This window comes from Pleurodeles waltl, chromosome 1_1 (genome assembly GCF_031143425.1).
Source record: "Pleurodeles waltl isolate 20211129_DDA chromosome 1_1, aPleWal1.hap1.20221129, whole genome shotgun sequence".
In the NCBI taxonomy this organism is placed as follows: Eukaryota; Metazoa; Chordata; class Amphibia; order Caudata; family Salamandridae; genus Pleurodeles; species Pleurodeles waltl.
In genome coordinates, this window is record NC_090436.1 from 933074492 (window position 1) to 933087667 (window position 13176).

Below are 13176 nucleotides of genomic sequence, written 5' to 3' on the forward strand. Positions count from 1 at the left end.
CTTTCATAGTCAGTCACCTTACTGCCATTTAACCAACCTTCTAAGGCCTTCACTGAACAGCCTACAAAGTCTATCTAATCCTGTGAAGACTCTTTTCTGGTCTCTCTGAACTTGATTCTATATTGTTCAGTGGTTAAGCCTAACCATCCAAAAGTGCACTTTTCAGAACATGGTAGTTGACTGAGTCATAATCCCTGACAATAAGGAGTCTGTCTTTCCCTTGCCAGTGAAAGATAACCCCAGGATAGCAGCCCAGTGTGCTTGAGGGACCCTCTGAACTTTACAGGCCCTCTCAAGTGCAGCATACCACTTATAAATGTCATCTCCATCCTTGTATGGCGGGACAACCTTGTGCAGGTTTCTGGAATCAAATTTATGTTCTCTAACACTGGGGTTCCTGAAACTACTGCTGCTGCCACCATTGGGAACTAACCCCAACCCCTGCCTTTTCCTTTACATAGCCAGGGATTCCCTGTTTAAGGCCACTGTTGCATCTGTAGCCTCAGTCTACCCTCTTCCAACCTCAGATTTCTGAGTTCCCTGTATAGGGAATGGTCCTCAGGGTTGGATGTGTGTGACACCTCTGAGTTAGAAGTGACATAGGAATTGGCAGAGGAAGATCTTTCCCAAACTTGAGTAACTCTAGTTACCTGGCCTCTAGGTGTGAAGGGTGCCCCACTTGTGTGTGACCCCTTCCCACTACCAGCTACACTGGGAGGTTTGTTCATAGAAAGATCTGTGGAAGAACCCTCCCCTGGATCTGCAGAAAGGTCTCCTGAATCTACCTGGGTGGAATCTCCCTCTACCTCCCCCTCTGATGGTACCTGACCAGTAGTATGTCTCTTGTCATCCTGCAGGAGGAGATTTAAGAGAAATTCCTTGTTGTGGTTCTTCCCAATCCCTAAACCTCTTTCTAAGCAGAGACCCCTCACACTTTTGAAATTCAAGCTTTCATAGGATGTCTTTACAACCCTGGGGGTAGCCTATAAAACAGACGTAGTGAAAGAAAGGGGTTAGGAAGAAGAATAAAAAGTTAGCAAACTATTTGGCCTAACTTTTTAGAGAAAAAAACTTTTCAGAAAGTTTTGAAACTTTTAGAAAGTTTTAAAGAACTTTTTAGAAAGTGAAAAATGACTACTAGGTACAATTGTGTATAGCTCTAAGTATTGGAGTAAACTTTTCTTGTGAAAAGCACTAGTAACAAAGTGGTAAAGCAATTGTAAGTACTTATCCCACCGCTGCACCACCAATGTAGGAGGCTGGCCTGGTTTGTAGTGGGTAGCTAAGGTAATTACACCTTATATCAGGTCCAGTTATCCCTTATTAGTTAAATGTATGCAGTGTTCTACCAGCTTAGGCTGTCTAGAGGTAGCTGCAGCAGAGCAGCTTAGGCTGAACTAGGAAACATGCAAAGCTCCTGCAATACCACTATATCACTATAGTTACACAGGCCCATATTTATACTTTTTGACGCAAAACTGCGCTAACGTAGTTTTGCGTCAAAAAAATTTGCGCCGGCTAACGCCATTCTGAAGCGCCATGCGGGCGCCGTATTTATCGAATGACGTTAGCCGGCGTTAGCCGCCGGCGCCGTCTGGTGTGCGTTAAAAAAAACGACATACACCAGGCAGCGCCGGCGTAGGGGGATATGGGGCTTGGGCGTCAAGAAATGGGGCAAGTCAGGTTGAGGCAATTTTTTCGCCTCAACCCGATTTGCGCCATTTTTTTTCATTCCCAACCCCCATAGAAATGACTCCTGTCTTAGCAAAGACAGGAGTCATGCCCCCTTGCCCAATGGCCATGCCCAGGGGACTTCTGTCCCCTGGGCATGGTCATTGGGCATAGTGGCATGTAGGGGGGCACAAATCAGGCCCCCCTATGCCACAAAAAAAAAAAAAAAAACACTTACCTGAACTTACCTTAATGTCCCTGGGATGGGTCCCTCCAGCCTTGGGTGTCCTCCTGGGGTGGGCAAGGGTGACAGGGAGGTCCCTGGGGGCATGGGAGGGCACCTCTGGGCTCCTTCAGAGCCCACAGGTCCCTTAACGCCTGCCTTTTGCAGGCGCTAAAAAACGGCGCAAAAGCGGCCGTACGTCATTTTTTTGGACCCGCCCACTCCCGGGCGTAAATTTTGCCCGGGAGTATAAATCCGACGCACATGCCTCGGAGTCGATTTTTTAGACGGGAACGCCTACCTTGCATATAATTAACGCAAAGTAGGTGTCCACGCAAAAAAATTACGCTAACTCCATGGACTTTGGCGCTAGACGCGTCTAACGCCAAAGTATAAATATGGAGTTAGTTTTGCGTCGGAATTGCGTCAAAAAAATGACGCAATTCCGGCGCAAACGGAGTATAAATATGCCCCACAGTACTTATATTCAATAAAAAACAATAATCAGTGTTACCAAAAATAAAGGTACTTTATTTTAGTGACACAAGGCCAGAAATATCTTAGAGGCAATACTCCTTCTAGAGGTAGGTATTATTATACAAAATATATACACTAGAGAGCGAAATCAGGTAAGCAAATAGCCATAGAATAGTGCAAAAAGTAGAAAATACAATAGAATGCAATAGGCTTAGGGGCAACACAAAGCATATACTAAGAAAGTGGAATGCGAACCATGAATTCCCCCTAGGCAACTGTCGTGTGTAGAGGGGTAATAGGAATATGAGAAAACACTAAAGGTAAGTAAAGTAACCCACCCCATAGCTCAGGAAAGTAGGAGTAAAGTACTGCAAGTTTCCTCAGGACACACTACAAGTCGTGATAAGAGATACTGCAAGAACCAAGCAAGACTGCAATCAACAAACTGAGGATTCCAGGACCTGAACACCTGTCAAGAGAGGAGACCAAGTCCAGAAGTCGTAGAAGATTCAAGAAAGAACAGGAGCCACTGCCAACCTGGAAGATGGTGCAAAAGTGGATTCTCCCGTTAGAAGAAGTCTGCAGAAGAGCACCAAAGAAGATGGCTGCAGGTTCCTGCGTGGTGCAGGAGATGTCCCACGTAGAGTTGTTGGATGCAGGCTATTTGTGTCACTGGATTCGTCCAACAAGCCTGGTTCAAGCAAGTTTGTCGTTTGGGTAAAAATGGCACTGCCTGGACCCAGGTGGGAACTGGGGGTCTCAAATCAGACTGAGGAGACAGAGGGGGCTCTCAACACTGGAGAGAGCCCACAGAAGACCAGGCAGCATCCGCTGGAGTCCCAGGACACAGGGACAAAGAAGATGCAAAGTGCAGAAGGTCCCACGCTGTCGGAGCACAACTCAGCAAGTTGTACGTCACAGGATGGATTGCTGGGAAACTGGGCTACACTGTCCATGAAGGATTCTTGGAAGAAGTGCACAGAAGCCCAAGGAGCTGGAGATGACGTGGTGCACAGAGGTACTGTCGCAAACTGGGAAACCAAGCTCTTATCTCCACCAAAGTTGGATATCTGGACCTTAGGACAGTCTGGGTCATATTGGTCCACCACCTGTGTTCCAGGCAGCACGCCCGTCATCAGGAGAGGAGTCCCAGAGAACCGGTTGGCATCGCAGAAGAGTGCCTGCAGGAGCAGAGAAGTGACTCCATCACTCCATGGGAGATTCCTTCAGTTCTTCTGGTGCAGGGTGAAGACAGGGAGCCCTCAGAGTATGCACACCATTGAAACTGTTGCAAATGCTGGCTGGAGCTGAAGTTGCAGGTCACAGGAGTTGTCCTGGATACTTTGTTGCAGTTACAGCGGTTCCTGGAGCAGTCTGCAGTTGATCTGATGGTCAGAAGCTAAAGCAGAGGATTCCTGGAGGAGTTTTGCAATCTGAATCTGAGGAAACACCTAGAGCAGAGACCCTCAGTAGCCCTGAGAGGGGGATTTGCTACCTACCCAGGTATGCACCTATCAGGAGGGGTCTCTGACGTCACCTGCTGGCACTGGCCACTCAGAGGTCTTCAGAGTGTCCCCACACCTTGGAATTCAAGTTGACTAATGCCAGGGACACACTGGAGGAGCTCTGGGCACCACCCCTGGGGTAGGGATGAACAGGGGAGTGGTCACTCCCCTTTCCTTTGTCCAGTTTCACACCAGAGCAGAAACTGGGGGGCCCTGAACTGGTGTAGACTGGCTTATGCAAGGAAGACACCATCTGTGGCCTTCAAAGCATTTCCAGAGGCTTTGGGAGTCTACCCCTCCCAAGCCTGAAACACCTGTTTCCAAAGGGAGAGGGTGCAACACCCTCCTCCCAAAGGAAATGCATTGTTCTGCCTTTGTGGGACTGAGCTGCTCAGACCCCAGGAGGGCAGAAACCCATCTGCGGGGTGGCAGCAGATGGGGCTGCAGTGGAAACTTCAGAGAGCTGGTTTGGCAGTACTGGGGGTCCATGGTGGAGCCCCCTGGATGCATGGTATTGGCCCGTCAATACCGGATTTAGAAAGGGGGGACAATTCCATGATCTTAGACACCTCACGTGGTCATCTTCAGAGTTACCATTGTGAAGCTACATGTATGTATTGACATATATGTAATGCACATGTGTAATTATATCTTGCACTCACGAATTCTGGTGCCCTCACACTTAGTAACTTTGCACCTAGCCTTCAGTACATGCAGGTTAGACATATAGGTGACTTATAAGTTACTTAAGTGCAGTGAAAATGGCTGTGAAATAGTGTGTGCACTATTTCACTCAGGTTGCAGTGGCAGCCCTGAAGAAAGGTTTGTCTGAGCTCCTTACGGGTGGCAAAAGAAATTCTGCAGCCCATAAGGATCTCCTGGAACCCCAATGCCCTGGGTACCTAGGTACCATATACTAGGGACATAAAATGGGGGTCCAGTGTGCCAATTGCAGTTGGAATATGAAGTCACTAAACTATGGTGACTAATTTGGTAAGCACAGAGAGCATAAGCACTGGAGTTCTGGTTAGCAGAACTTCAGTGACACAGTTAAGCATTACTGACAACACACTCATAGGCCATAAGGACTGGGGTCCTGACTAGCAGGATTCCTTTGAGACAGGCAAAACACACTGACAAATAGGGTTTTCACTATGAGCACTGGGGTCCTGGCTAGCAGGATCCCAGTGAGACAGTAAAAACACACTGACACACACTCACAAACAGGCCAAAAGTGGGGGTAACCATGCTAGAAAGAGGCTACGTTCTTACAGCCAGTTAATTGCTGATTGCAAGTCTTACTCTGAACGTAGCAAAGTTTGAGTTTCACAAGACCAAATTTAAATTCTTTGGGCACAACTTCTCTGATGAGGTAATGACTGCTGACCCAGATAAAGTGCAAACACTGTCAGCTTCTTGACCCCCCACAAGATGTCACCATGCTAAGATCTTGCTTAGGCATGGCCAGTTATTTGTGACTTTGCTACAGTGAGTGCCCTACTAAGAGACTTGATGAAAAAAATGCCCCTTTTCAGTGGTCTGCTGAATATGATCATAGCTTAAAAGGAATAAAACACATGCTTGAGAATGCAACCTAGATGGCCTACTTTGACCTAAAGTTACATACTGAGATTACAGTAGATGTGAGCCTTGTGTGACTGGGTGCAGTCCTTGCTCGACATGATGATCAGCTAAAAGCTCAGAGACAAATTGTAGCCTATGCGATCAGAAGTCTGCCTGACACAGAATATGCCTATTCTCAGCCAGTGAAAAAGAATCTTGTTGTGTGGGTCTGTAAACATTTTCATGTGTTTCTATGTGGAAAACATTTCACTGTCATTACCGACCACTAAACACTGCCTACTATTTTTGGAACCCCTAAAGCCAAGATGCCTTTCACATTGAGAGGTGGGGGTTGTGACTGCAAGAGTACAACAATGCAATTGTGCACAAGCTGGGTAAAGATCAGAAACCTGCCAATTACTTGTCATGAGTAACATTACATCACAGTACAACATACAAAACAACTGAATATTACATTAACATCACTGTGAGGTTCTGCATGCCAGCAGCCCTGTCCATAGAACAGATTATTGCTGCTACTTATGCTGAAAAGAACATCCATCGCTGATGATGTTGTATTTCATAAATTCAAAAATATACAGGATGAACTGTCTGTGAAGAGAGAAGTGGGTGTTTTAAGAGGCTCTAGAATTGCTGTACATCAGAGCCTAAGACAGCAAGTAATTGAACTAGCCCATGAGGAACATCATGGCACTGTAGCCAGCAAAAGAGCCCTAAGACACCAAGGGTGGCTCCCTCACCAAGACAAGTGATTTGAAAGGAAACTAAAAGAGATCCATCTTTGCAACTGCCTTTTCCCCAGAATGATGCAACATCCGCTAACACAGGTTTGGGAAAGATTTGCAGTTGATTTCTTTGGGCCCCTTAGGAACCAGACATCATCTCATGGCAGTGATTGATAAGTATTCACACTTTCTTTAAGTAGAAGATCTATCATCAATAACCCATGGAAAGGTCATCGAGTGGCTCAACAAAATCTTTGCAGCGTGGTGTTTCCCTGCCATTCTCAAATCTGACACTAGTCTGCCATTCATTAGGAAGAATTCAAGGAATTTCTAGTCAGACTAAATGTCAAGCATTGGTAGAGTACAGCTCTGTGTCCACAAGCCAATGGTGTTGTATGATGATTTATGAGTAACCTCAAAAGTCTACTTCAATCAGCATCAGTGGAGGGAATCAAGTCAAATCATGCCCTGTGTTAAGCCCTCCATTCTTATCGTTCAACACCTCACTCCACAACTGGGGAGAGTCCAGCCACCTTGTTATTTGAGAGAGGTATCAGAACCTAACTGCCATGGTGTTCTGTGGACCGACCCTGGAATGCTGCTAAGATTTGTGTCACAGACACTTCCCGAAAGTGCAAAATGAAACATATGCTGACTGGCAACCCCAAGCTCAGGAAATAATCTTCAATGAAGGTTACTGGGTTCTACTCAAACAGAAGCAAAAGTGGAAAACAGAAACTCTGTTTGCTGTTGATCTCCTGATGGTGATGACGTGCAAAGGACAGATGGTGATGGCGCATTTCCCAGACAGTCCATCTTATTGGACTCATTACATTTTAAGCACCTACCTCAACATTTGTCAGCTCCTACAATTACGAATGAGGTGCTCTGGTTTAATAGTTCAGATGAAGCATCACAACCGGTGCCATTGGTGCATCTCAACTAACACATACCACTTGATCTGGCCGACTTGTGCAAGCGCCTCAACGACCTATTGAAGAAATATAAGGTGACTGTTTATATTTTTTATTGAGCAAAGGGTGTGATGTAGTGTCATGGGATTATGTGTGCTAGGACCCTTGTGGATCTAGGCAGACTCAGTAGAAGAAGTACATAGTATATGATGTGATCAGTGTACAGTGTGTGAACGTTTGCTGAGGAATAAGGATGCCATAGAGCTCCATGTGTGGCATGGTTATTTCCATGCTCCCAGGCTGGGGAGGACGCTAGACTCTAGGCCCAGAGATGAAACTTTCACTTGACACCATAACCCTTTTTCTACTCAACAGAATCAATGGAGAACAATATTTCTGATAAATCAAGCCTTAGGCATACAATATTTTGAGCTCAAATTTGGTAAGTGACATTACTTCTTCTCTTGGTAATAAATCCCTCACAGTAACTGTAAAAATAAAGCCATCCCGATTTGATCAGATCCAAAAAACAGTAATGGTTTTAGGTCAGGTTGATCAAAACTAGTACTAAACATGCTATTTTCTTTATGAGATCATAGAGTTAGAGTAGCATTATGAAGTTAGCAGTGATGTTAAGATGCTGTTTTCACTGAGGAAAGCACATTTTAGTCACTATGGCCTAAAAGCTCTGGACCTTACTTAAGGAAAGTGGTGCTGCGTCCTATTCAAATGAGTTTTTTAACAGTCTCTGGTTGAAAGAAAAGGCAAATACTTTATAAGGGCGCAGAGTTATTGTTTTGGAACAAAGGCTTCCTAATGAATAAAGAAAAGATCTGTGTGACGAAAACTCTACTAGAAAGAGAAAAAAACTGATTTTTTAGTTATAAAATGTTTTCGTCAAGCCAAGAGTTTGTAAACATAACCTTACACAGATGGATCAGTAAAAGAGTGGTTATTTAGGCATGGTAAATGGATTTTATCAGTGCCCTTGGGTGTTAAAACTTTGATTTGTTTTCTATTTTCCTTTATTACTCAGAAGTGCTTAACAACACACTGCTCATTCACACTTCGATAATTAAATTAAAAATGCAGAAGTTTGAATGCTGAATGTTACAGTGGTCAACTTTTCTGAAAAGGATAAAAGCACGAGCAGCGGTAAAGTCAATAGTTATAGTTCTCGCTTGTAAGATTGTACCCATCTAAAATGGCCTTGATCGATATTAGAAGGGTACAAATAAAAAAAAACAAAGTTGGCATTAGTGCATCGTGACGTGCAGGCACTGCAGCCATTTCAGAATACTTTAACTTCAAGGTAGTAGCGAGGTGTTTGCAAGCATGTCCATGCTTTGTAGTGTCCCCATGAGTTGCAACCAGTGGTAAATTGAGCCGGCGGGCACTTATTGTTATGGACCGGCATTTATTTTTTCGTATCAGATATTTAACTATCCCAAGAGAGGAAAAAATATACAAATCAGAATGAAGCAGGAAGAGAAAGACAACAAAACCATCAAAAAGATAGAATGCAGGAACATTCAAGAGTGAGGTAAAGGTGTAGGGAGCGCCTGATAGAGGATGTAGGAAAGTACCATCTTGCCTGGCATGTTACCCCCACATTTCACTGTATAAATGTTGTTTTAGTCTATGTGTCACTGGGACCCTGCCAGGCAGGGCCCCAGTGCTCATAAGTATGTGCCCTGTATGTGTTCCCTGTGTGATGCCTAACTGTCTCACTGAGGCTCTGCTAACCAGAACCTCAGTGGTTATGCTCTCCCTGCTTTCCAAATTTGTCACTAACAGGCTACTGACTAAATTTACCAATTCACATTGGCATACTGGTACACCCATATAATTCCCTAGTATATGGTACTGAGGTACGCAGGGTATTGGGGTTCCAGGAGATCCCTATGGGCTGCAGCATTTCTTTTGCCACCCATAGGGAGCTCTGACAATTCTTACACAGGCCTGCCACTGCAGCCTGAGTGAAATAACGTCCACGTTATTTCACAGCCATTTACCACTGCACTTAAGTAACTTATAAGTCACCTATATGTCTAACCTTCACCTGGTGAAGGTTAGGTGCAAAGTTACTTAGTGTGTGGGCACCTTGGCACTAGCCAAGGTGCCCCCACATCGTTCAGGGCAAATTCCCCGGACTTTCTGAGTGCGGGGACACCATTACACAGGTGCACTGTACATAGGTCACTACCCATGTACAGTGTCACAATGGTAACTCCGAACATGGCCATGTAACATGTCTAAGATCATGGAATTGTCACCCCAATGCCATTCTGGCATTGGGGGGACAATTCCATGATCCCTCGGGTCTCTAGCACAGAACTCAGACAGGTTTCTGCCCTCCTGGGGTCCAGGCAGCCCTGGCCCAGGAAAACAGATCAAAGGATTTCCTCTGAGAGAGGGTGTAACACCCTCTCCCTTTGGAAATAGGTGTGAAGGCTGGGGAGGAGTAGCCTCCCCCAGCCTCTGGAAATGCTTTGATGGGCACAGATGGTGCCCATCTCTGCATAAGCCAGTCTACACCGGTTCAGGGATCCCCCAGCCCTGCTCTGGCGCGAAACTGGACAAAGGAAAGGGGAGGTGCCCAGAGCTCCTTCAGTGTGTCCCAGACCTCTGCCATCTTGGAAATAGAGGTGCCTGTGGTACACTGGACTGCTCTGAGTGGCCAGTGCCAGCAGGTGACGTCAGAGGCTCCTTCTGATAGGCTCTTACCTCTCTTGGTAGCCAATCCTCCATCCTAGGTAGCCAAACCTCCTTTTCTGGCTATTTAGGGTCTCTGCTTTGGGGATCTCACCAGATAACGAATGCAAGAGCTCATCAGAGTTCCTCTGCATCTCCCTCCTCACCTTCTACCAAAGGATCGACCGCTGACTGCTCAGGACGCCTGCAAAACCGCAACAAAGTAGCAAGACGACTACTAGCAACCTTGTATTGCTTCAACCAGCCGGCTTTCTCGACTGTTTCCAGGTGGTGCATGTTCTGGGGGTAGCCTGCCTCCTCTCTGCACCAGGAGCTCTGAAGAAATCTCCTGTGGGTCAACGGAATCTTCCCCCTGCAACCGCAGGCACCAAAAGACTGCATCACTGGTCCTCTGGGTCCCCTCTCAGCATGACGAGCGTGGTCCCTGGAACTCAGCAACTCTGTCCAAGTGACTCCTATAGTCCAGTGACTCTTCAGTCCAAGTTTGGTGGAGGTAAGTCATTGCCTCCCCACGCTAGACTGCATTGCTGTGTACCACGTGATTTGCAGCTGCTCCGGCTCCTGTGCACTCTTCCAGGATTTCCTTTGGGCACAGCCAAGCCTGGGTCCCCGACACTTTAACCTGCAGTGCACAACCTTCTGAGTTGTCCTCCGGCATCGTGGGACTCCCTTTTGTGACTTCGCATGGACTCCGGTTCACTCTTCTTCGAAGTGCCTGTTCAGGTACTTCTGTGGGTGCTGCCTGCTTCTGTGAGGGCTCCCTGACTTGCTGGGCACCCCCTCTGTCTCCTCATCCAAGTGTCGACATCCTGGTCCCTCCTGGGCCACAGCAGCATCCAAAAACCTCTGCCACGACCCTTGCAACTAGCAAGGCTTGTTTGCGGTCTTTCTGCGTGGGAACACCTCTCCAAGCTTCATCGCGACGTGGGACATCTATCCTCGAAAGGAGAAGTTCCTAGTCCTCTTCTTTCTTGCAGAACTCCAAGCTTCTTCCAACAGGTGGCAGCTTCCCTGCACCCCCAGCTGGCATTTCCTGGGCTCCTGCCCACTCGACACTGTTGCGACTATTGGACTTGGTCCCCTTGTCTTACAGGTACTCAGGTCCGGAAATCCACTGTTGTTGCATTGCTGGTGTTTGTTCTTCCTGCAGAATCCCTCTATCACGACTTCTGTGCTCTCTGGGGGAAGTAGGTGCACTTTACACCTACCTTTCAGGGTCTTGGGTTGGGCTATTTTTCTAACCCTCACTGTTTTCTTACAGTCCCAGCGACCCTCCACAAGCTCACATAGGTTTTGGGGTCTATTCGTTGTTCGCATTCCACTTTTGGAGTATATGGTTTGTGTTGCTCCTATACCTATGTGCTCCTATTGCAATCTATATTAACTTTACACTGCTTGCATTACTTTTCTTGCTACTACCTGCATAAATTTGGTTTGTGTACATATATCTCGTGTATATAACTTATCCTCATACTGAGGGTACTCACTGAGATACTTTTGGCATATTGTCATAAAAATAAAGTACCTTTATTTTTAGTACTTCTGTGTATTGTGTTTCCTTATGATATTGTGCATATGACACCAGTGGTATAGTAGGAGCTTTACATGTCTCCTAGTTCAGCCTAAGCTGCTTTGCCATAGCTACCTTCTGTCAGCCTAAGCTGCTAGATACACCTCTTCTACACTAATAAGGGATAACTGGACCTGGCTCAAGGTGTAAATACCTCTGGTACCCATTACAAGCCAGGCCAGCCTCCTACAGAGGATTACAGAGGCTTGAAGTGGATTTAAGGCTACCACCAGCTGCGGACTTCCCGCAGAACTCTGGGGAACAACACTCTTTCTTCCACAGATTAAGCATTGGTTGTGACACCTGCACATGATGCATGGACCATAATTAGGGTTTTTAGAAATTTACGTAATTTACTTTCGCGACATGTCAAATGATATCAAACTCAGGTAAAATATTCATAATTATGTGTAATCGCACAAAATTCAAATGTCAATTTTGAGGATGCATTTCATGTAAAAAAAAAAAAAACAGCAGCTCATGTTCGATTACCACAGTGCATTAGCTGTACATTTTTACCAGTAATGGAGCGTTCGCTGTAACATTTTATCGCAATAATGCGAAGTGGCACATTGGCATGATTTCAGAAATGTTAAGCAACAATGCGACATCCAGTTGTGCGACACCAAGTTGAGTTACATCAGATAAATTTAAACTTCACCCAGCCATAACTGTGATACAAATGTTGGCATTTGTTTTCTTTTTATTTTAACATTTAGCCATTTTAGAACACTAAAGAAAGTGTGCAAAAAGTAGAGTGAATGGCCCAATAAAACTTAACAGCTGATGGGTCCTCAAAAAAGAAAAACAAGCTGGAAGATCAGCCTAGAAACAAATGGAATTTTCTGCTTTTAGAGAATCCATGGTGTCCTCCGGAAAGCATTTTTGCCTTTCTTTGTGGCGAGACAGCGGGAACCCTCGGAGTCCTACTTTTCCTGTGAGGGATGGTGCTCTTTAGGTTCATGGAAACCACCTCTCACCTGATTTTGCTGCTTGAGAGGTGCTGGCTGGAGTAAGGGTTCCTCTTGTGTTGGGTCTGAGCTCGAAATCATATACCTTTGTGCTTCAACTGGGCCTGCACTACATCCATGAAAAACACTTAAAATGCAACTTCTATGGAACCAGTTTCCACTAAATCTAAACATTCACATCTCTCTCTCTCTCTCTCTCTCTCTCTATATATATATATATATATATATATATATATATATATATATATATATATATAATAATGTACTTCTGGTTGGTCCACATTGTCGGGTGCTCCAATGCACTTGTGCATTCTTAGGTGGTCCAGACTCCCATGGCTGGACCAAGCCGCTTAAACATCCATCAACTCCATTACCCCTGGGTGGAAAAACAAGTCACACTCCAGTTTGAAGTGTATTTTCTGTTTATTGTATCAAAACAGAGTCAGCAGTTGGGACATAGTCGACATATTTCTGTCCTCCTGGTCCTTGATCACGGGTGTAGTCAGAGAATCAGTAATCTTTCTGTAGTTCCTTAAACATACATATATCTACAAGAGAACAGTTACACTTCTTGAAGAATGACTGCCACTTTATGTGAACATTAGAAGACTATTCATTTTGGAATCTTTAAAAGCTTTTAAGAAAAGAATTCAATAGTAACTTCAAACGTTTTAGTTAGAAAAACAATTTAACAACATAACAAACAATAACAACATTAATAAGCTATAGCAACAACAGTAAAAACAAGAAACTTTACAAATATTATTTATCTTTGCAGACTTGTAACATATATAAAAAGCAGTTCAACAGAAGCAGCAAGA